At 47.1% G+C, this 24559-nt stretch overlaps 1 pseudogene; it reads right to left on the bottom strand.

Annotated features, from left to right (window-relative positions):
- LOC147109646 (EEF1A lysine methyltransferase 3-like) overlaps positions 1 to 15885 on the bottom strand; it is a 28265-nt pseudogene extending 12380 nt beyond the window's left edge.
- Between the last annotated feature and the right edge of the window lie 8674 nt (positions 15886 to 24559).

Genomic DNA, 24559 nt, shown 5'->3' with positions numbered 1-24559 from the left:
TGAAGGAACTCCCACAGTGCTGTTTGCGAGGGAGCTTCAGGACTTTGATGCAGTGACGATGAAGGAACAGTGATATATTTCCAAGTCCGAATGATGTGTGACTTTGGGGGGGGGACTTGGAGTTGGTGGTGTCCTCATGCACCTGCTCCCTTGTCCTTCTAGGTGGTTGAGTTCGCTGGTTTGGGAGGTGTTGTTGAAGAAACCTTGGTGAGTTGTTGCAGTGCATCTTGTATCTGGTGCATACTGCAGTCATGGTGCGCTGGTGGTCGAGAGAGTGAAAGATTAAGGTGGTGGATGGGGTGCCAATCAAGCAGGCTGCTTTGTCCTGGAAGATGTCGAGCTTATTGAGTGTTGTTGGAGCTGCACTCTTCCAGGCAAGTGGAGAGTATTCCATCACACTCCTGGCTTGTGACCTGTAGATGGTGGAAGGGCTTTTGAGAGACAGAAGGTGAGACACTCACCACAGAATATCCAGCCATTGAGCTGATCTTGTAGCCACAGTATTTATGTGGCTGGTCCAGTTAAGTTTCTGGCCAATGGTGACCCCCCAGGATGTTGATGGTGGGGGATGCAGTCATGGTAATGCCGTTGAATGTCAATGGGCAGTGGTTAGACTGTTTTGTTAGAAATAGTCATTGCCTCGCACTTGTGTGGCGCGAATGTTCCTTGCCACTTATTAGCCCAAGGCTGAATGTCATCCAGGTCTTGCTGCATGTGGGCATGGAGGGCTTCATTATCTGAAAAGTTGCGAATGGAACTGAACACAGTGCAATCTTCAGCGAACATCCCCACTTCTGACCTTATGATGGATTGAAGGTCATTGATGAAGCAGCTGAAGATGGTTGGGCCTAGGTCACTGCTCTGAGGAACACCTGCAGCGATGCCCTAGGGCTGTGATGATTGGCCCCCAACAACCACTTTCCTTTATACTAGGTATGACTGAAGCCAATGGAGTTTTCCCCCTGATTCCCATTGACTTCAATTTTACTAAGGCTCCTTGATGACACACGTTGCCTTGATATCAATGGCAGTCACTCTCACTTCACCACTGGAATTCAGCTCTTTTGTCCATGTTTGGACCAAGGCTGTAATAAGGTCTGGATTCGAGTGGTCCTGGCCGAACGCAAACTGAACATCGATGAGTGGGTTATTGCTGAGTAATTGTCACTTGATAGCACTGTCGATGACACCTTCCATCACTTTGCTGATGATTGAGAGTAGACTGATGGAGTAATAATTGGCCAGATTGGATTTGTCCTGCTTTTTGTAGACAGGACATACCTGGGCTGTTTCCCACATTGTCAGATAGATGCCAATTTTGTAGCTGCACTGGAACAGTTTGGCTAGTTCTGGGGCACAAGTCTTCAGTACAACAGCTGGGATTTAGTCAGGGCCCATAGCCTTTGCTGTATCCAGGGTGCTCAGCCGTTTCTTGATATCACGTGGAGTGGATCGAATTGGCTGAAGATTGGTTTATGTAATGGTGGGGACCTCAGGAGCAGCCCGAGATGGTCATCCACTCGGCACTTCTGGCTGAAAATGGTTGTAACTACTTCAGCCTTGCCTTTTGCATGGAAGTGCTGGGCTCCTCCATCACTGAGGATGGGGATGTTCATGGAGCCTCCTCCTCCCGTTAGTTATTTAATTGTCCATCACGATTCATAATTGGATGTGGTAGGACTGCAGAATGTCGATCTGCTCCGTTGGTGGTGGAATCACTTAGATCTGTCTATAACATGCTGCTTCTGCTGTTTAGCATGCATGTAGTCCTGTGTTGCAGCATCCCCAGATTGGCAAATCATGTTTTTAGGTACGCCTGGTGCTGCTCCTGGCATGCTCTTCTATATTCCTCATTGTACCAGGGTTCATCCCCTAGCTTGATGGGCATGGTAGAGTAAGGGATATACCGGGCCCTGAGGTTACAGATTGTGGTAGAATAGAATTCTGCTGCTGATGGCCCACAGCACCTCATAGATGCCCAGTTTTGAGCTGCTAGATCTGTTCTGAATCTGTCCCATTTAGCACGATAGTAGTGCCATGCAACATGATGGAGCGTGTCCCCAGTGTGAAGAAAGGACTTTGTCTCCACAAGGACTGTACAGTGGTCACTACTACCAATACTGTCATGGACAGATGCATCTGCGACAGGTAGATTGGTGAGGATGAGGTCAAGTTGGTTTTCCCTCATGTTGATACTCTCCCCCGCTGGCCATAGTCCCAGTCCAGCAGTTACCTCCTTTGGGACTCGGCCAGCTTTGTCAATAGTGCTGCTACCGAGCCATTCTTCATTCTACATTGAAGTATCCCACCCATTGTGCATTCTGTCCCCTTGCTAACCTCAGTCTTCTTCCAACTGGTGTGCAACATGGAGGAGTACTGATTCATCAGCTGAGGGAGGGCGGTAGGCAGTAATTAGTAGGAGATTTGCTTGGCCATGCTTGACCAGAAGCCATGAGATTTCATGGGGTCCAGAGTCAAAGATGAGAACTCCCAGGGCCATTCCCTCCTAACTGTATACCACTGTGCTGCCTCCACTGGTGGAGCCTGTCCTGCCATTGGGCAAGACATACCCAGGATGGGTGATGGAGTTGTCTGGGACATTGGCTGAAAGGTATGATTCTGTGAGTCTGACTATTGCCAGGCTTTTGATTGACTAGTCTATGGGACAGCTCTCCCAATTTTGGCATAAGTCCCCAGATGTTAGTGAGGAGGGCTTTCCAAGTTCGACTGGGCTGGTTGTGCCTTTGTCGGGTCTGAAGCGGGTGCTGAGGTCAATGCTGGGTGGTCCATCCGGTTTTATTTTTATTATTGTTTTCTGTAGCGGTTTCCTACAACTGCATGGCTTGCTAGGCCATTTCAGAGGGCAGTTAAAAGTCAACCACATTACTGTGGGTCTGGAGTCACGTATAGCCCAGGCCAGGCCAGGTAAGGACGGCAGATTTCCTTCCCTAAAGGAACCAGATGGATTTTTACAACAATCCGGTAGTTTTATGAGATCCAAGCAAAATAAGGGCGTAGAAAAAAAGAATTCCAGAAAAAATGACGGCTTGAAGTCTACCTAGCCTCGCTCACTGCTCTATTGAAACATTAATTAGCTATTTCTAACTGGAATAGGAGCAGGAGGAGTCTCCGCTGAACCCGATCTTATTCCCACCCGATGTGCACGCGTCCGCCCTGTCAACAGCGGTCACTGGCGATCAGGCGCCAAGGGCGCAGCGGCCAGGTTGCAGCACCCCGATGAACTCGTTCACTCCAGGAACACGTGAACATTTCGTTAATGTTATGACCATTTCCTTTGGTCCATGATCGACTGCAACAGGACATAGAAAGGCTAGCAGAATGGGCACGCAGATGGAATTTAATAAGGAGAAGTGTGAGGTGATGCATTTTGGCAGAAGGAACAGGGAGAGGCAATATACACTTAATGGCACCTAGAAAGTGTGCAGGGAATGAGGGACCTGGGAGTTAATGTGCATAGGTCCCTGAAGGTAGCAGGACATATTGAGAGAGTGGTTAGCAAAGCATATGGGATCTTGGGTTTCATAAATAGAGGTATTGACTACAAAAGTAGAGGAGTTATGCTGAATCCTTATAAAGCGCTGGTTAGGCCACAACTGGAGTATTACATCCAGTTCTGGTCACCACACTTTAGGAAGGATGTGAAGGCCCTTGAGAGGATGCAGAGGAGATTTACCAGAATGGTTCCGGGGATGGGGGATCTTAGCTACAAGGACAGGTTGGAGAAGCTGGATTTGTTTTCATTAGAGCAAAGGAGGTTGAGGGGTAATTTGGTAGAGGTGTACAAGATTATGACGGGTTTGGATAGGCTAGACGGGGAAAGGCTGTTCCCACTAGTTGATGGTACAAGGACTAGGGGACACAGATTTAAGGTTTTGGGCAAGAGATACAGGGAGCTGTGAGGAAAACCTTTTTTACGCAGTGAGTGGTGAGGACCTGGAACTCGCTGCTGATGGAAGTAGTGGAAGCGGAGACACTCAATGTTTTCAAGGGGAGACCGAATAGGCACTTGAGGGAAATAAACTTGCAGGGCTACGGGGATAGAGCAGGGGAATGGGACAGATTGGATTGCTCTACAGAGAGCTGGCATGGCTCGATGGGCCGAATGGCCTCCTTCTATGCCGTTATGACTCTATGGTCCATTATTCCATGTTACGAAACCGTTTAGCTCTGTTGATTCTTTCCAGAGTTGTGCTATAATTAAGTGCTTAGTTTTCCATTTCTGCAACAAAAGTCTTCAAAAAGCTGTTTGTAGCTTAGATTTCCCACAATTGTCGGAAACAAAGTTACTGTTACAATTCCGTTTACTCCACAAGATCTGTTGCATAGTGCATTGATATAACCTTCGAAAAACAAATGTGGAGCCCGTGGAGCCCGGGGACTGATGCAGCCTTGGTACATTCTTATCAATCAGACAGAATGAAATGGATTTGGGAGGAATCTGTTCCTGAGCTTATGCGCATGGAACCCGAACTCTAGCCAAGAGTCTGCAATGTGGCATTCAGTGTCTATGTTTCTGGAGCGTTGGCCCAATATTCAATCAACTGATCAAAGATTCATATTATCATTACATATGCAAATCTTACAGAGCCTCATTAAGATTTTGCGTTTAATTATTGGAAGCTTGGCGTTAGATTCACAGATTCTAAGACATGATGACATTATTTTAAGAAAATCAGATCGGGAGGGACCAAATCGTTTGTGGATAACAAATGTGGTTTGTCGAATAAAGGAAAACAAAGTTTCATCTACTTAATATTTAAGTAATAGTTAGAAAGAAAAAGAGAAAGTGATATTACCCTGTCCTTTCCGAGGAGGAGGGTGGGGGGAATGGGGTGGTGTTGTGGGGGGGGGGGTGCGGGGGGGTTGCTTGCTGAACCTGGCTCTTCACCTTTCTCCTCACTCTGCACCACTTGGCCTTTTGTCCCTATTTTCATACTCGTTTTCACCCACTGCCGCTCATATAAGCACTGCTTTCCAACACTTGCCATGATTTTATAAATTCTAACAAGATTACCTATATTAAGTTAGGTTACCATGATACCATTAATTCAAACAATATTACCTATCTTACTAAGTTACCATGATTATATCAATTGCAACACTGGGGTTCATTTCTAGAAGAATATAATTCAAAAACAGAGAAGTTATGTTAAATGTATATAGAACCAAGGTTAGACTATACTATGCACCGTTCCGGCCTCCAAATTACAAAACGGGTATAAAAGCACTGGAGAAAGGGCAAAAAATATTTACCAGGACAATAGCAGAATTGAGCGTGTACAACTATTAGGAAAGACTGAGAAGGCTGGGTTGTTTTCATTAGAAAAGAGAGGACTGAGAGTTATCTGGAAAGAGGTCTTTAAAATATGAAGGGTTTGCATAGGGTAGACGCAGAGAAGATGTAATGGGGAGGTGGGGGGCAAAACCTGGGGCCATAAATATAGGATAGTTAGTAATAAATCTAATAATGAATTCAGGAGAAACTTCTTTAATCAGAGAGTGGTGACCAATGGGAATGTGAAACTTGCCACTACACGATGTGGTTGAGGCGAATAGCACAGATACATTTAAGGGGAAGCTAAATAAGTACATGAGGGAGAAAGGAATAGAAGGTTATTTTAACAGGTTGAGACGAACAAGGTGGGAGGAAGCTGGTTTGGCGCATAAACACCGGCATAGTCTTGTTCTGCCGAATGGTCTGCTTCTGTGCTGTAAATTGTATGTTATTCCATAGTTACAGTTCTACCCCTTAATGTCTTTATCATGCTTTCTATCATGTATCGAATTCTGTCACCAGAAATCACTTAAATGCTCAGTATTTACTGAAACGTTAATGCCATCTGTTGATGGAGAATTAATATAAATTCCCTCTTCATTTGATGGCAGCCTTTGGCCTGTCCCCTTTGTTTGGAGTCTAGTGGTTGCTGTATTAAACGGTCCGACTGGCTGGTTAAATCTCTACTCGGAGGATTGTCTTTCACAGTAATGGGAGAATTTCACGCTGAATGGAACACGGATCATTAAAAGTATTGTTCATTCAGTGATTTATCAAAGGAGCACAGCCCTGAAGGCAAATGATGTTTATTATTTTCTTTAAATATACTAACGCCAGAACTAAGCACTATCGGATCAGCGGCGTCACAGTCCACGGGGAAGAACAGATGAATTCTCAGTTCGGTTCATTTGGCAAGAGCCTCTGCTCCCTGACTACAACTTAAACTGTCATTGTCTGGATACAGAGCGAGAGGCAGATCTCTGTTTCTAGGGAAATTGAACTAAATTTTAAATATCGGCCAGAAAATATACTTTCCTCTCACCAGTAAATTGCACATTTAGGTTCAATTCTACCCTGTAATGCACCGAGTAAGACTGCCAATATTCCCACAAGTCCAGTGCGCGATCCCAGTTCAATCACGTTCTTCCCATTAAAACTGATCTTCCCCTTCTCAAAGTACCGGCAAAGAGCAATCCCCTGAGAAGATGGAACACATGCAGGTTAGGATTAATGCATTCAGACAGTGCTGCAAAGCACATGGACGCCAGAGCCTCCAGTTGAAGAAGGGTGGGTCTGGGTACAAACAATTCCTCATGGAGATAAAGGAAGACGCCTGTGACTTCTTGTGAGGCGGACACTCTCACCCACTTCTCAATGGATTCAGATCAGCACTGGTGGGTCTGTTCACAGGCCGTCTGTTCTTGCTCTCTCCTGTTGTTGCAACGACACCCAGAAGCAATAAGGCAAACTAACTTGAAAAAAGAGATGAAAGTTGCTGCAATGCCGCCTCACCGCGCCTACAAAACTTGCAGTCCCACCAAATCCCTCATCCAACTATCCTGACCGCAGTCAAAAGCTGCACCAATGACCCAACGTGCAGACGCAGCACTGGATGTGGTATCGAGTCTCAATTAATAGTAGGTCGAGGTTCCATTCCCGGTCTGCACTGAATTAATAACCCTCCTGATCACTACCCTGGGACTCGTCGTGAATTGTGCGTCTGTGGCGGACAGGACCGGACTCAGCAACAATGTCCGCGGCCTGTGTGGGCACTCAGGGGAGGTGATACTGGGAATGAACGTGGACCAGCACAGGTCAGCAACTCCAGGAAGGGAGAGGCAAATTGGAGAGTAGAAGTATAAAACACCCCACCGGCACCAGTGAGGAGAGATCATTTAACCAGCTTCACTGAGCCCCTAACATGTGTTGAAACTAAGGCGTGAGACCATAGAAAAGTACATTGTTTTGTTTGAAATGTGTCTGAGGAAATTAATTCCAGCCAGCCACACAACGTACTGTGTCAGATCGGTGATGTATTTTCTGAGAGCATGTTTCTGAGAAAAGCATGGCGATTGCAAACCCACTGCAACTTGCAACAGAGAAAGGTGTTACATTTATTCTGATAAATACACAAGATTCAACAGGCCGGCATTTCCTTTCTGCAACTCATGCAGCGAACTTGCACACTCCCAGGCGTAAGCAGAAACGTCCACGCCAGCGCTCAAAGTTCGAGCGATCTTTAAACTGTATCCGCAGAACTCGAAGTTGTTGTGGGTGCTGTAGCAGGTCGAAGAGCGATCCTTCTCTTTTGGGACATCGTTGCCGGAATGCTCGGGGCACAGCGCTGTCTTTATCCTTTCTAATATTTATCTGGACCTTTCACTGAGGGATCCTCTGTGGTTCCCTGGAAGTGCCGAACTGGGGATTGGGTAATTTCTATCCGACACCCCGCCTGTTCAATTTCCCCCCAAAATCCAGAAAGGCGACAAAATGTTAATCCATCAAAGGTTTTTCTAATTTATCGAGGAACTATTTAAGGGTACAGGGTATTAAGCGGATTACCAAGTTGCAGCACGCACAATTCCGTGAACAGTAACTCCAAACTTTGACTGTTCTGTTCGCAAAGCAATATATAAACTTTTGCAGTCTGGGTGTATACCTTATATACCAACAATTAAAGCAATTTCAATTTAGATACTGGTCAGGGTGTGTTCAGAGTGTTGGCCTTTGTCTCTATTCGTCCGGTAAATAGTATTGTTACACTGCGGAGCTTTTATAAGACAACTTGAGATTCTTTGCGTTCTGAAAGATCACGGACAGAATACAAGGAATATTATTCCAGACTGCAAATGTTAGAGAGCGAAATAAGGAAAACAGAGCGGAAAAGGAGAGAGGGGCTGGGAATACCAATTCAGGCGGGTTGGAGGGGCAAGGAGACAAGCAGAAAAAGCGAACGGTAGAGAATGATTAGTGGCCAGAAGGATGAAAACTAAAATGTTAAACGACTCGGATAGAGAGCATAACTAAATATGTTAAAGGCTGGTGAATAACTAAGAGTGTTAAAGGATGCAGTGAGAGTGAATAGTTAAGAATGTTAATGGATTCAGTGCCCGAGAATAACTGAAGAGGTTAGAACATTGTGTGTGAATAGTTAAAGTTGTTAAAGGAATCAGTGACAGGACATAATTAACGATGGTAAATGTCTCAGTAAAAAGATTAACTAGACAGATAAGACTATTGATTTTTAAGCTCTTAGCAGCAAATAGCTATCCAATTCCCTGCTCGCAGCCCAGAGTCTGTTTCTCTATAATACCAAGTTGATTATTTATATAGATTTGGAATCTGCTCCTTTCCCTACTCACTGATTCCACACCCTCCCTGGAAATTGTCTGAGGCCGAACCACATGGTTTGCAACCTCGACCTCCTATTTGACGCTAAGTTGAGTTTCCGACACAATATCCTCTCTATCACCAAGACCACCTACATCCACTTCCATAACATCGCCTGCCCCTGCCCCTTCCTTAGCTCATCTGCTGCTAAAATCCTCATCCATGCCTTTGTTGCCTCCGACTCGACTCTTCCAATGCTCTTCTGGCTGGCCTACCACCCTCCATCAACTTGAGTTCATTCAAAACTCTGCTGCCCATATCCTAACTCGCACCCATCAGCCCGGTGCTCACTGACCTACATTGGCTCCTGGTCCAGCAAGCCTCGATTTTAAGGTTCTCATCCTCATTTTCATATCCCTCCATGGCCTTGCCCCTCACTAGCTCTTTAACCTCCTCCAACCCTACAACCATCAGAGATCTCTGCTCTCCTCTAATTCTGAACTCTTGCGCATCCCAATTTCCTTTGTTCCACCATTGGTGGCTGTGCTTTCAGCTGCCAAGGCCCTAAGCTCTGGTATTCCCTCCCTCAACCTCTCTGCCTCGCTAAATCTCTTTCCTCCTTTACGTCGCTCCTTAAAAGCTACATCTTTGACCAAGCTTTTGGCCATCTGTCCTAATATCTCTTCATGTAGCTCGTGTCAAATCCTGTCTCATAACACTGCTAAGAAGCTCCTTGGGACGTTCTACTATGTACTGGGCGCTATATAAATGCAAGTTGCTGTTAATGATGAGATGCTGCTGGGGAACAAGGTTTTAAACAAAATGTATTTCAAAATGTTTTCCCCAAAACCTCATCTGCTGCTGAGAAAGATGATTTTCAACTAATAAAAGATTGTTTTAGTGATACTCTAAATCTTTTTTTATTCGTTGTCGGGGTGTGGCCACTCCGAATTGCCCTGGGAAGGTGTTGGTGGGACAACTTCTTTGAACCGCCCCCTCAATGCTGCTAGCTAGGTAGCTTTATTCTTTGTAGAGCTTTCTTACAACTGGTGTGGCTTGCTAAACCGATTCAGAAAGCAGTTGAGTCCGTTACATGTTCCTATGTGACCACACTAATGTGGGACTAGTCACAAACTGAGTAAGGACGGCAGGTTTCCTTTCCTAAAGAACATTCGTGAAGAAGATGGTATCCGCCAGTTTCATGGTCAACTTTACTGACACCAGCTATTCATTCCCAGAGTTATTTATTTCTCATACTGAACTCATCTTCTCTGGATTATTAGTCTAACCATCTGGAATACTAGTTCATTAATACAACAATTACAATACCATAACCAATACCTACATGTCGGCTTGGAAAGAATCTGCCAAGCATAACTGGAATATTTGGCTCCAGTCTTTGATGTACAATCCTTATGCTATTGTCATGACATATTTTTGCTGTGTTACTTTATTTAACGCAGCTATGTGCTCAGAGGAGATGTGGGTCCAGAAATTGGTCTAGGCCTGAAAACAGGCACACGGATCATGATGAGCGATCAACGCACGTCTGTTCTTTCCAATGCAGCCAGCACGTAAACGTCGTGCTGCCTGCTAATTTAAATAATAGTCGCATGCTGCCCAGCACTGAACGAGCTGCTGAGTGTCATAGAGTCATAGAGTTTTACAGCACAGAAAGAGGCCCTTCGGCCCATCGTGTCTGCGCCGCCCATCCATCCCTGTCCAGTCTAATCCCATTTTCCAGCATTTGGTGCATAGCCTTGTATGCAATGGCATTTCAAGTGCTCATCCAAATGCTTCTTGAATGTTGTGAGGGTTCCTGCCTCTACCACCCTTTCAGGCATTGAGTTCCACATTCCAACCACCCTCTGGGTGAAAAAGTTCCTCCTCAAATCCCCTCTAAATCTCCTGCCCCTTACCCTGAATTTATGCCCCCTTGTTATTGACCCCCCTACTAAGGGGAAAAGTTCCTTTCTATCTACCCTATCTATGCCCCTCATCATTTTGTACACCTCAATCAGGTCCCCCCTCAGCCTTCTTTGCTCCAAGGAAAACAACCCCAGCCTGTCCAGCCTCTCTTCATAGCTGAGGCGCTCCATCCCAGGTAACATCCTGGTGAATCTTCTCTGCACCCTCTCCAAAGCAATCACATCCTTCCTATAGTGAGGCGAACAGAACTGCACACAGTACTCCAGCTGTGGCCTCACCAGCGTTTTGTACAGCTCCATCATAACCTCCCTGCTCTTATATTCTATGCCTCGGCTAATGAAGGCAAGTATCCCATATGCCTTTTTAACCACCTTATCTACCTGTTCCGCTGCCTTCAGGGATCTATGTACATGTACACCAAGGTCCCTCTGACCCTCTGTACTTCCTAGGGTCCTACCACTCATTGTGTATTCCCTTGCCTTATTTGTCCATCCAAAATGCATCACCTCGCACTTTTCAGGGTTAAATTCCATTTGCCACTTTTCCGCCCATCTGACCAACCCGTTTATATCGTCCTGTAGCCTGAGGCTTTCCTCCTCACAATTTACCACCCCACCAATTTTCGTGTCATCTGCGAACTTACTGATCATACCTTTTACATTCTCATCCAAATCATTTATGTAGATCACAAACAACAAGGGACCCAGCACCGATCCCTGAGGTACCCCACTGGACACAGGCTTCCAGTCACAAAAGCAACCTTCGACCATCACCCTCTGCCTCCTGCCACTCAGCCAGTTTAGGATCCAACGCGCCAAGGCACCCTGGATCCCATGGGCTCTTACCTTCTTGACCAGTCTCCTATGCGGGACTTTGTCAAAAGCTTTACTGAAGTCCATGTAAACCACATCCACAGCATTTCCCTCATCCACCCCCCTAGTCACCCCCTCGAAAAATTCAATCAGATTTGTCAGACATGATTTACCCTTGACAAAGCCATGCTGACTATCCCCGATTAATCCTTGCCTCTCCAAGTGGAGACTAATTTTGTCCCTCAGAATTTTTTCCAATAATTTCCCTACCACAGATGTTAGGCTCACTGGCCTGTAATTCCCTGGTTTATCCCTGCTACCCTTCTTGAATAATGGTACTACGTTAGCTGTTCTCCAGTCCTCTGGTACATCCCCTGTGGCCAGAGAGGTTCTGAAAATTTGTGTCAGAGCCCCTGCAATCTCCTCCTTTGCCTCCCACAGCAGCCTGGGATACATCTCGTCCGGGCCTGGGGATTTATCCACTTTTTGGCCTGCTAAAACCGCTAGCACCTCCTCCCTCTCAATGCTAATATGTTCAAGTATGTCACAGCCCCCTTGCCCGATTTCTATGTCTGCATCGTCTTTCTCCATAGTGAACACAGATGCAAAAAATTCATTTAAAACCCCGCCTACATCATCTGGCTCTACACACAGATTGCCACTTTGGTCCCTAATGGGCCCTACCCTTTCCCTGGTTATCCTCTTGCCCTTAATATACTTATAAAACATCTTAGGATTTTCCTTTATTTTGCTCGCCAGTGTTATTTCATGGCCCCTCCTCGCCCTCCTAATTTCTTTTTTAAGTATGCCCCTGCATTTTTTATACTCCTAGTGGCTGCATGCTTTAGCTTGGGGCCAAAGGTTGTGCGAGGCTAGCCCCAATTTAAGCTAGCCTGCACTACTTAATGGCAGCCTGCACATTTTAAAGGGGATGTGCATTCTGGCTGTAGCAGGCGCCTGAAGTGCCTGGGGAACAGAATCTGAGCAGGAACAACACAGAGTAATGGCGCAACAGGGCAGAACCACTAGGCTCAGACACTGCTCTATTCACCACCCCCGCTTCACTCACCTACCAACAATCTCTATCAATCACGACTCATACCTAACATTCAAAGCTTCAGCTCACCCTCACACACTTAGCACTACTGCAAGCCTCACACCCACATCTCACAACTTGCACACACTGCCAGCTATTCAACCATGACTGGCACATCACCCAAACTAATTACACGACACTCAGTGGTGCACTTCCCTCTCTCTTGCAAGATGACGTGGCTCATAATCAGAGGCAGCAGGGGCTACCCGCAGGAAGACAGACATGCCTGCATGACCTATCCCCCATGGAGGAGATGGTGCTGGAGATTATTGGAGCAGCCATCACTGAGCCCATGGCCAGCGGTGGGACTGAAACAATCCAAAATGTCAGTATCCTCATACAAAATCCTTCTTCTCACATTCCACTTCCTCATCATCCACAATCTCTTCTGATTTACAAGCTGCAGATGGTGTAAGCATAACTCTCTTACTTTCTCCGCCTACCCTCACAGCAACCCTAATCTTGTGCTTTTCTCCAAGAACTGCAACCTGGCCAGGAAGTGGTGGAGGAGCAGGAACTGCAAGAGGAAGATAGCAGTGATGCTGAAGACATGTAATTTCACACTCTCAGTGATTAGCTCAGATATTGACGCTGTGCCTAATTTACAGGGGGGCATAGAGGCAGGATCTGCATGTAACAGGTCACCAGGCATGAGTGACCTGCACCCAGGGCAGGGGTAAGGGTGATGCAGATGCCAGCTCGCCAGAGGATGAGGTTGCACACAATTTCTGCTGCAGAGGCCTCGGATGAGGACTTTGATGGGGTGGCCTACAGGAGAAGTCTGATGGGTGCGCATAATGAAATGCTTGGTACATTGGCAGGCCTGCCAGTAATCCTGCTTGCAATATCAAGGAGCTTGGAGGAGTCCAGCACTAACCTTGCATAGGGCTTTGTACAGAGCTTGCAGCCCATCCTATTCCAGCGTGGAAATTGTGAGCGACTCCATTAGGGCACTTGTGGGCCTTATTGTGATGCAGCTTATGCTGGCAAATGTCTCAGCTTCCGTTGCAGCATAAGCAGAAGCCACCAAACATCAGAATGCTGCAGTGGAAGCGCAGACTGAAGTCATGCAAACTCAATTTGCTGCCTTGCAAGCACAGCTTGCTGCCACACAAGCACAAACATCTGCAATCATGGCTGCAGTTACCATTGTTGAAAGGGGCTTGCAGGGTGCCACAGCAGTCTAGCAATCTGTCCTCCAACAGATTATTAGGATTGCTGAGGCGCTGCCCCAGGGGAGTGGCAATGGCTCCGTGGAGGACTAACCAGCATTCGTCCTCCCACCACTGTCACTCCGCCAATAGCCTTGCTTTTGCCTGTCAGCCAGCCAGCCAGCCCGGACTGCTGCTGTCCATGCCAAGTTGGTGTAAGTAGAAGAAGAAGCATGCCAATAGTCTGCTCTATCAGATTCCATGTGGCAGTATGGCTTTCATTATATGCATGCTGCCCACATGTGCATGGTTTGCGCAATGGTGTCATGAGCCACGTGGTCAGAGGATAGTCCTCGTTGCCCAGTAGCCACTCTCTGGTTTTTCATGGTGGCTGAAATGCAGATGGTATAGTGGATGCCACAGAATAAAGGCAGCATGACTGCTAGCAGGATTCTGAGCAGTGACCTGCATGATGTGCTGAGCATGTGCACACATCAGCTGGACATTGATGGAGTAGAAACCCTTCCAGTTATGGAACATCTGTGAATTCACATGTGCCACCCACAAAGCAGCATGTGTGCAGCCAATGGCACCCTGCACCATGGGGAAGCATGCTAACCTGAGGAAGCCATGTTCTCACTCCACCTGCTTTTCTCTGGCAAGAGAGAATGAAATGTATTCACCTCTCATTGCATACAGAGCCTCAGTGACCTCCCTTATGCCACAGTGCATGGCAAACTGAGAGATATTGGAAATATCACTTGTTGCAGCCTGGAAGGAGCCCAACACATAAAAATTCATGCTTCACCTGCTGAGAGCTCTTTTTGCCCTCACCCTTCTCCTCCTCCCTCTTCGAGGAGCTTGTCCTCCTCTGTGTCGCCTCTCTCTGTCATGCTCCAGGCCAAGGGGGATACAAACTGCTGTACCCATATCTGGGAGCAACTGGTCTGAGCAGAAGCCTTGAAGTAAACTGCCACAACACTCCTTGACACTTCAGCAACTTCAAATAAGATAACAAACCAACAAACACTTCTACAAACTCTGTAAGAGCCAGTAGAAATCAATCAGCTACCAACCTGAAAACAGTTGAGGATCCCTTTAAATAGCACTGGTGGGAGTTCTGCTTGCTGCTGAACCTTATTAAGCTGTGCGTGTTTAAGAGGAGGGCGTTAGCTGGAGCATTGTGGTCGAAAATGGCAGCGTTGGCGTCAAATCAGCATTGCACGCTGATTGACGTCGCGATCTGCATACTCTGCATACTTCCAGCGCACGCTCTCAGCGCCCACACTAATGATCTACTCGAAATAGCGTCGCCGTGGCCTGCACCAGACGTATGCACGTGCGGTGCGGACGCCATTCTGGACCCATAACAGCACCCGTAGTGCCGAAAAACCGGGTGCTATGGAGCCGAATTTAGCGGTCATGGCGTTGCTCAGTGCAAGTGCAATGGAGTGAGCAAAGAACGAGTGCCAAAAGATTCTGAGACGCGGAAGTATCGGCACATTGGTTGCTCTGATGTTCATAGCTGTTTCTAGGAAGGCAGTCGGGCAGTGGGATACGAAGCTGGAGCATGTGTGGGGCACTTACAAACCACCTGCGCATCTCGGTTTCCAGGGAGGCAGAAGCTCCTCGCTCCTCATGGGGGGTGCACTGGGTACCAGTTGGAATCAAGCCCCAGTCGAGAGCTTTACGCACAGAATCTAGCCTGTCACTACACTGCAGTGCTGCGTTGCTTTTTTTCAGATGAGGTGTTAAACTAAGGCCCCGCTTGTAGTGCCCGTTTTCTGGGAGCTAGGAGTGCCCTTGGAGGTCCAAATTGTCGTCCGTGGTACCGGCGCACACGTGTATGGTGAAGCACGCTAGATGCCATATTGGCGAGGCTGTTAGTGCGCTTGCAGTGAACGGCCGATGGAAGTATACAGATCAGGCAGAACATGACGGAAATCAGCAATCAGCGTGTAACACTGATTTGACGGCAACGCTGCCATTTTGGAGCTCAATGCTTCAGCTAATGCCCTTTCTTTAGTTCGCACAGCTGAACACGCGTTCAACAGCAGGAAGGACCCCCACCAGCCTTATTTAAAGGGATCATCAACAACTTACGAGGTGGTTGCTGGTTGATTTCTTTTGGCAGTTGTTACGCGTCTACAAGTGTTTGGTGCTTCCTATAGTTGTTTAAAGTTGCCAAAGTTTACAGGGACTGGTGTGGTAGGTGATGAAGCACTTTTTCCTGAATTCAAGGCTTCTGCCGAAACACTTACTGCCAGACATGGGTGCACTAGTAGGAATTTCCCTTGGAATACAGCATGACTTGAAGAATGAACAGTGGGAACGCAGAGCAGAACAAGCTGCTGGAAGAGGGAGGAGGAGGAGGGGAGAAGGGCACTGAACAGGAGGCCATATCCACCGAGGGTGTTCAGGGAGCAATTCTCCTACCTGAGCCTTAGCGAGGAACAATGCATGAGACGTCAGTGCTTCAGTAAGGACTTCCTCACTTAAATCTGCCACCTGCTGCAGCCACAACCACAACCTCAGAGCCGGGCAAGGACCGCATTGCCAGTCACTGTGAAGGTGACCGTGGCGATGAACTTACAGCACAGAACCAGGCCATTCAGCCCAACCAGTCCATGCCGACATTTATGCTCCACTCGAGCTCCCTCCTGTCTTTCCTCATCTGACTCTATCAGCATAACCCTCTATTCCCTTCTCCCTCATATGGTTATCTAGCCTCCCTTTAAATGTGTCTATCCTATTCACTTCAACCGCTCCCTGTGGTAGCGAGTTCCACATTCTCACCACTCTCTGGGTAAACACGTTTCTTCTGAATTCCCTATTTAATTTCTTGGTGACTATCTTATATTGATGGCCTTCAGTTTTGCTTTTCAACTTTTATGAGGCATGCTCGTTGGAGCTGAAGATATTTGCAACATCTCATAGTTTGCCATCCAGTGTTGCATAAGGGAGGTCACTGACGCTCTCTATTCAAGGAGAGCTGATTACATTTCATTCTCTCTTGCCAGAGGGCAGTAGACGGAGTGAGCATCTGGCTTTGCAAGAATTGCAGGCTTACTCATGGGGCAGCACATCGCTTTGCAGGTGCCGCATGTCAACTCTGCCATGTACCTGAACCAAAAGGGATTCCATTTCCTCAATGTCCAGCTGATGTATGACCATAGGCAGTGACTCATGCAGGTTAATAGCTGGTATCCTGACAGTAGTCATGATGTCTTCATTCTGAGGCAGTCCACTGTGCTGACAGCATTTGAGCCACCACAGCAAACCATGGGTAGCTACTGGGCGACAAGGCCTGTCCACTGATGACATGGCTCATGATTCCAGTGTGCAACCCACGCCCACAATGAAAGCCATGCTGCCACAGGAAATGTGATAGAGCCGACCATTGGCATACTGAAATAATGCTTCAGCTGCCTGAATCGCTCTGGAGGAGTGGTGCAGTACTCGGCAGAGCGGGTGTCTGCTGCATGCTCCACAACCTCGCCATCTTGAGGGCACTGCCATTGCCACCAGCTATACGGCGAGCAGCTGAGGAGGAGGAGCAAGGGGGAGAATAGAAGGAGGAGCAGGAGGAAGGGAGGAGACAACCTAGACAGCCCCTTTCTGGTCGGGCTGTACGTGAAGAACTCATCTTAGTGCGATACCAGTAACTGCAACCCCAATTCTCCATTCCGCAACAGTCCTACACCTTCCCTTCCCTCTGTCACTGACTATCACAGCATCCACTTGGCCACAATGTAGAAATATAAGCCTCCACAAACATTTTAAACCAAATTTATAAATCAAATCATGCCATATTGCATACAAATTTAAACTAATCCCCCTTGTGCATTTTCTTAGTGCCTCTCTTCCATGTGCCTTTGCCACTCCAATGCTCCTATGCAGTGCTACCCCAGTGGCTGCAGCATGACTGTTGGAAGACTGCTGACTTTCAGTGGAGGAGACTGCAGATGGCCTTGGAGGACGACCTCGAGCAGCTCTGGGCCTAGAGGGCCTGGCTGCGGGCTGAACCATCTCAGCATGGGCGGCAGCATTCCAGGCTGGCTCGCTGACAGGCAACAGCAAGGGCACTGGTGGAGTGGCAGTGGTGGGAGGATGAATGCTATCATCCTGAGAGAGGACAGCAGGTTCGTGCTCCACAGAGCCACTACCACTCACCCGGGGTGGTGCCCCAGCAATCCTAGTAATCTGTTGGAGGACAGATTGTTGGACTGTTGTGACACCCTGCAAGCCCCTTTGAACACTAGAATCCAGAGGCATGAAGGCAGCAGTCTCTGCATGCATGGCAGCAAGCTGACCTTGTATGACAACAGTCTGAGCTTCCATTACATCACTCAGACCTTGGGTGGCTGCTGCAATGGAAGCTGAGACATCGACCATCAGAATTTATATCATGGTTGGGTCCACAAGTGTGCTAATAGAGTTGCCCAACACTTCCATGCTGAAAGGATGGGCTCCAAGCTCTGTGCAAAGCACTGTGCCAAGTTGGTACCGGACTCCTCCATGCACCTTGCCATAGCACATAGGCTTTCTGGCAGGTTTCCCAATGCACCAAGCATTTTATTGTGCATACCTATCAGCCTTCTTCTGTAACCCGCCCCATCAAAGTGCTCATCTGAGTCCTCAGCAGCATAACTCATGTGCGACCTCGCCCTCTTGGGCACTGGCACCTGTGCTATTCTTGCCCCCTGCCCTGGCTACAGGCTTCTCGTGCATGGTGTCTCACTGTGTGCAGATCCTGCCTGTATACTATCCTCTAAATTACGTGCAATGTCAGTATATGAGCTGGTGACCATTTGTCTGGAGGGCCGCCTGGAGGGCCCTGGTGGATACAACACATCACTCCTCCTCTCCACTTCCCCCACCAAGGCCTCCAGTGCAGCATCGGAAAACCTTGGAGCCCGCTCTTCACTCTTCATTCCTCACTCTTTCCCAGGTCAGAATTTCTTCAACCACGACTCCCAGCACCTGCTCCAGCCACAATGCACTTCCCCTTTAAAAGGTGCAGGCTAGCTTTAAGTCGTGCAGACTAGCCATAATTAGTGCGAGCAAGGTACAATTTTGGGACACCTGTTGATGTGTGCAGCGTTGGCTGCAATTTACAATCATATTAATCAGCAGGCAGCAAGACGTTGCTGTGCTGCCTACATCGGAAACAACGGGTGCGGGTTCATCGCGCATCATGATCCACGTGCCTGTTTTCAGGGGCTATCGAATTTAGTCCCCAGGGAATTCTCCTGGTAACCTGGCCAACATTTATCCCTCAACCAACATCACCAAAAACAGGTTATCTGGTTCGGCTCCTTATTGCTGTTCGTGGGACCTTGCTATACACACGCTGGCTACTGTGTTTCCCTTACATAGGATTATATAGGATATACGGCACAGAAACAGGCTATTCAGCCCAACCAGTCCATGCCAGCATTTATGCTCCACTCGAGCCTCCTCCCGTCTTTCCTCATCTAAATCTATCAGCATAACTCTCTATTCCCTTCTCCCCCGTGTGGTTATCTAGCCTCCCCTTAAATGCATTTATACTATTTACCTTAACTCTTCCCTGTGGTAACGAGTTCCACATTCTCACCACTCTCTGAGTAAAGACTTTTCTTCTGAATTCCCTATTTGATTTTTTGGTGACTATTTTATATTGATGGCCTCTAGTTATGTGCTTCCCCACAAGTGAAAACACTTTCTATATATCCACTCTATCAAAACCTTTCATAATTTTAAAGACCTCTATTAGGTCACCCCTCAGCCTTGTTTTTTCAAGCAGCATCGGCGGCGGTGGGAGGAATCTCGGAGCGGCAGAGCAACTACAAAAGACCCCAGAGGCTCAGGTAGGTCTCAGTGCAGCATCGGCAGCGGCGGGAGGAATCTCAGAGTGGCAGAGCAACTACAAAAGGCCCCAGAGTCTCAGGTAGGCCTCAGTGCAGCATCGGCAGCGGCAGGAGGAATTTCGGAGCAGCAGAGCGACTACAAAAGGCCCCAGAGGCTCAGGTAGGCCTCAGTGCGGCATCGGCAGCGGCGGGAGAAATCTCAGAGTGGCAGAGCGACTACAAAAGGCCCCAAAGGCTCAGGTAGGCCTCAGTGCGGCATCGGCAGCGGCGGGAGGAATCTCGGAGCGGCAGAGCGACTACAAAAGGCCCCAGAGGCTCAGGTAGGCCTCAGTGCGGCATCAGCAGCGGCGGGAGGAATCTCGGAGCGGCAGAGCGACTACAAAAGGCCCCAGAGGCTCAGGTAGGCGTACCAATCTCCAATCTCAGGGAAGGAGAGAGGTAAAAAGTATTCGAGGTGTGACGTCACCACAAAACAGGTAGGTGACTGGTTGGAGTATTTCTCTCTCTTTTAAAACTTTAAGTCAGTGGTTTATAGTTTTTAAGGTCTCTGTGGTGTAGCGGGGACAGTTTGTAAACCAGGGCCCTTAAATATATCATTTAACTGTAGTGAAATTGGTGGAATTCATTTAATTTTAATTAATTAGTTAAAGGGTAAGTCATGGCAGGACAGCCTAGCCCCATAGTGTGCTCCTCCTGCTCTATGTGGGAAATCAGGGACGCTTCCTGCGTCCCTGATGACCATGTGTGCGGGAAGTGTGTCCAGCTGCAGCTACTGACAGACCGCATTGCGGCAGTGGAGCTGCAGATGGATTCATTTTGGAGCATTCGCGATGCTGAGGACATCGTGAATATCACATATAGCGATTTGGTCACACTGCAGGTAAAGGGTGTACAGGCAGGAAGGGAATGGGTACCAGCAGGCAGAGTAAGAGGTGCAGGCAGGTAGTGCAGGAATCCCCTGCGGCCATGCCCCTCTCCAACAGATATACCACTTTAAATACTGTTTGGGGGGATGACTCATCAGGGGAAGGCAGCAGCAGCCAACTTCCTGGAATCATGGGTGGCTCTGCTGCACAGGCTGGGAGGAAAAAGAGTGGAAGAGCTATAGTGATAGGGGACTCAATTGTAAGGGGAATAGATAGGCGTTTTTGCGGCCGCAATTGAGACTCCAGGATGGTGTATTGCCTCCCTGGTGCAAGGGTCAAGGATGTCTCGGAGCGGCTGCAGAACATTTTGGAGGGGGAGGGCGAACAGCCAGTTGTCGTAGTGCACATAGGCACCAAGGATATAGGTAAAAAACGGGATGAGGTCCTAAAAGCAGAATATAGGGAGTTCGGAGGTACATTTAAAAAAAGGACCTCAAAGGTAGCAATCACAGGATTGCTACCAGTGCCACGTGCTAGTCAGAGTAGAAATAGGAGGATATTTCAAATGAATACATAGCTAGAGGAATGGTGCAAGGGGGAGGGATTCAAATTCCTTGGACATTGGAACCAGTTCTGGGAGAGGTGGGACCAGTACAAACGGAATGGTTTGCAACTGGGCAGGGCCGGGACTGATGTCCTAGGGGGAGTGTTTGCTAGTGCAGTTGGGGAGGATTTAAACTAAAGTGGCAGGGGGTTGGGAACCTGAGCAGGGAGACAGAGGAAAGGGAAACAAGGAAAAAGCAAAAGACAGGAAGGAGAAAAACAAAATTAGAAGGCAAAGAACTCAACGGTTTAAATCAAACATGGTTACAGTAAATAATAATTCATGTAGGTCTGAGAGCATTAAAAAAACAAGCCTGAAGGCTTTGTGTCTTAATGCGAGGAGCATTCGGAACAAGGTGGATGAATTAGCTGTGCAAATAGAGGTAAACGAATATGATTTGATTGGGATTACAGAAACATGGCTCCAGGATGGCCAAGGCTGGGAACTCAACATCCAGGGGTATTCAATATTTAGGAAGGATAGGCAAAAAAGAAAGGGAGGTGGGGTAGCATTGCTGGTTAAAGAGGGGATTAACACAATTGAAAGGAAGGATATTAACTCTGATGATGCGGAATATGTATGGGTAGAACTGAGAAATATCAAAGGGCAGAAAACGTTAGTGGGAGTGGTATATAGACCTCCAAACAGTAATACGGAGGTTGGGGATGGCATTAAACGGGAAATTAGAGATGCGTGCAATAAGGGCACAGCAGTCATCATGGGTGACTTTAATTTACATATAGATTGGGCTAACCAAATTAGTAAAAATAATGTGAAGGAGGAATTCCTAGAATGTTTAAGGGATGTTTTTCTGGAACAATATGTCGAGGAACCAACCAGAGATCAGGCCATCTTAGACTGGATATTATGTAATGAGAGAGGATTAATTAGCAATCTTGTTGTATGAGGCCCCTTGGGTCAGAGCGATCATAATATGATAGAATTCTTCATTAGGATGGAGAATGAAGTAGTTGACTCGGAGACTAGGGTCCTGAATTTAAATAAACGAAACTACAATGGTATGAGGTGCGAATTGGGTAGGGTTGTTTGGGGAATGTCACTCAAAGGGTTGACGGTGGATAGGCAATGGCAAACATTCAAAGACCACATGGATGAACTACAGAAGTTGTTCATCCCAGTTTGGGATAAGAATAAAACAAAAAGGGTGACTCAACCGTGGCTAACAAGGGAAATTAGGGATAGCATAAGATCCAAGGAGAGGGCATATAAATTGGCCAGAAAAAGCAGTAACCCTGAGGATTGGGAGCAGTTTAGGATTCAACAAAGGAGGACAAAGGGATTCATTAAGAAGGGGAAAATAGATTATGAAAGTAAGCTTGCAGGGAACATAAAAACTGACTGTAAGAGCTTTTATAGATATGTGAAGAGTAAAAGATTTGTGAAATCAAGTGTAGGTCCCTTGCAGTCAGAAGCAGGGCAAGTTATAATGGGGAACAAAGAAATGGCAGACCAATTAAATGCATATTTTGGTTCTGTCTTCACAAAGGAGGACACAAGTAACCTCCCAGAGATGTTGGAGAGCATAGGGTCTGATGAGAGGGAGGAACTGAAAGAAATCAGTATTTGTAGGGAAATGGTGTTGGGGAAATTGACAGGATTGAAGGCCGATAAATCCCAGGGCCTGATAATCTACATCCTAGGGTACTTAAGGAAGTGGCCCTAGAAATAGTAGATGCATTGCTGATCATCTTCCAAAATTCGCTGGAATCTGGAACTGTACCCACGGATTGGAGGGTAGCTAATGTTACCCCACTATTCAAAAAGGGTGGTAGAGAGAAAGCGGGGAATTACAGACCGGTAAGCCTGACATCGGTAGTGGGGAAAATGCTAGAGTCCATTATAAAGGATGTAATAGCTGAGCACTTGGAAAACAGTGACAGGATCGGACAAAGTCAACATGGATTTACAAAAGGTAAATCGTGCTTGACTAATCTACTGGAATTTTTTGAGGATATAACTGGGAAAATAGATAAGGGAGAACCAGTAGATGTGGTGTATTTGGACTTTCAAAAGGTTTTTGATAAGGTCCCGCATAAGAGCTTAGCATGTAAAGTTGAGGCACATGGGATTGGGGGCAAGGTATTGACTTGGATAGAGAAATGGTTGGCGGACAGAAAGCAGAGATTAGGAATTAACAGCTCTTTTTCCAAGTGGCAGGCAGTGACTAGTGGGGTACCGCAGGGATCGGTCCTTGGAACCCAGCTATTCACAATATACATTAATGATCTAGATAAGGGAACTAGATGTAATGTCTCCAAGTTTGCAGATGACACAAAGCTGGGTGGGCGTGTGTGCTGCGAGGTGGATACCGAGAAACTCAAGGATGATTTGGACAGGTTGGGTGATTGGGCAGAAGCGTGGCAGATGCAATATAATGTGGATAAATGCGAGGTTATCCACTTTCGTGTCAAAAACAGAAAGGCAGACTATTATCTGAATGGCAATAGATTGGGAGAAGGGGAAGTGCAACGAGACCTGGGTGTCCTTTTGCACCAGTCGCTGAAGGTAAGCATGCAGGTGCAGCAGGCGGTGAAGAAGGCAAATGGTATGTTGGCCTTCATAGCAAAAGTGTTTGAGTACAGGAGCAAGGATGTCCTGCTGCAGTTGTACAGGGCCTTGGTGAGACCACACCTTGAGTACTGTGTGCAGTTTTGGTCACCTTATCTGAGGAAGGATGTTCTTGCCATGGAAGGAGTTCAGCGAAGATTCACAAGGCTGATTCCTGGGATGGCAGGAATGACGTTTGAGGAGAGATTGGGTCGATTGGGCTTATACTCGCTGGAGTTTAGAAGAATGAGAGGGGATCTCATCGAAACTTATAAAATTCTGACAGGACTGGACAGGCTAGATGCAGGAAGGATGTTCCCGATGGTCGGAGAGTCCAGAACCAGGGGTCAAAGTCTAAGGATAAGGGGTAAGCCATTTAGGACAGAGATGAGGAAGAATTTCTTCACCCAGAGAGTGGTGAACCTGTGGAGTTCTCTACCACAAAAGGCGGTTGAGGCCAAGTCTTTAAATATATTCAAGAAGGAGTTAGATATATTTCTTAGAGCTAAAGTTATCAAGGGATATGGGGAGAAGGCAGGTGCAGGGTACTGAGTTTGGATGATCAGCCATGATCTCATCGAATGGCGGAGCAGGCTCGAGAGGCCGAATGGCCTACTCCTGCTCCTATCTTCTATGTTTCTATGTTTCAATGAAAAATGATCCAGCCTGTTCATCCTTTCCTCGCATTTCTGATATAATCCTTGTAAATCTTCTCTGCACCCTTTCCAGTGCCTTTATATCCTTCTAATAATATGGCGACCAGAATTGCATGCTGTACTCCAAGTGTGGTCTAGCCAAGATTTGATACACGTTTAACATAACTTCACTCCTTTTCAATTCTCTCCCTCTAGAAATGATTCCAAATGCCTGGTTTGCTTTTTTATGGCCTTGTTAACCTGTGTTGCTACTTTTAGTGATTTTTGTATTTGCACTCCGAGACCTCTTTGCTCCTCTACCCCACCCAGACTCGCACCCTCCATGTAATATTTGACCTCCCTATTCTTCCTACTAAAATGTAATACCCCACATTTATTTATTGATTATTCATTTTTCAG

The sequence above is a fragment of the Somniosus microcephalus genome, chromosome 12 (genome assembly GCF_052327205.1).
Source record: "Somniosus microcephalus isolate GS21.2 chromosome 12, FLI_Smic_1.0, whole genome shotgun sequence".
Lineage (NCBI taxonomy): Eukaryota > Metazoa > Chordata > Chondrichthyes > Squaliformes > Somniosidae > Somniosus > Somniosus microcephalus.
Note: the sequence above shows the minus strand (reverse complement) of the source record. Positions and strands in the feature narration are given on the sequence as shown.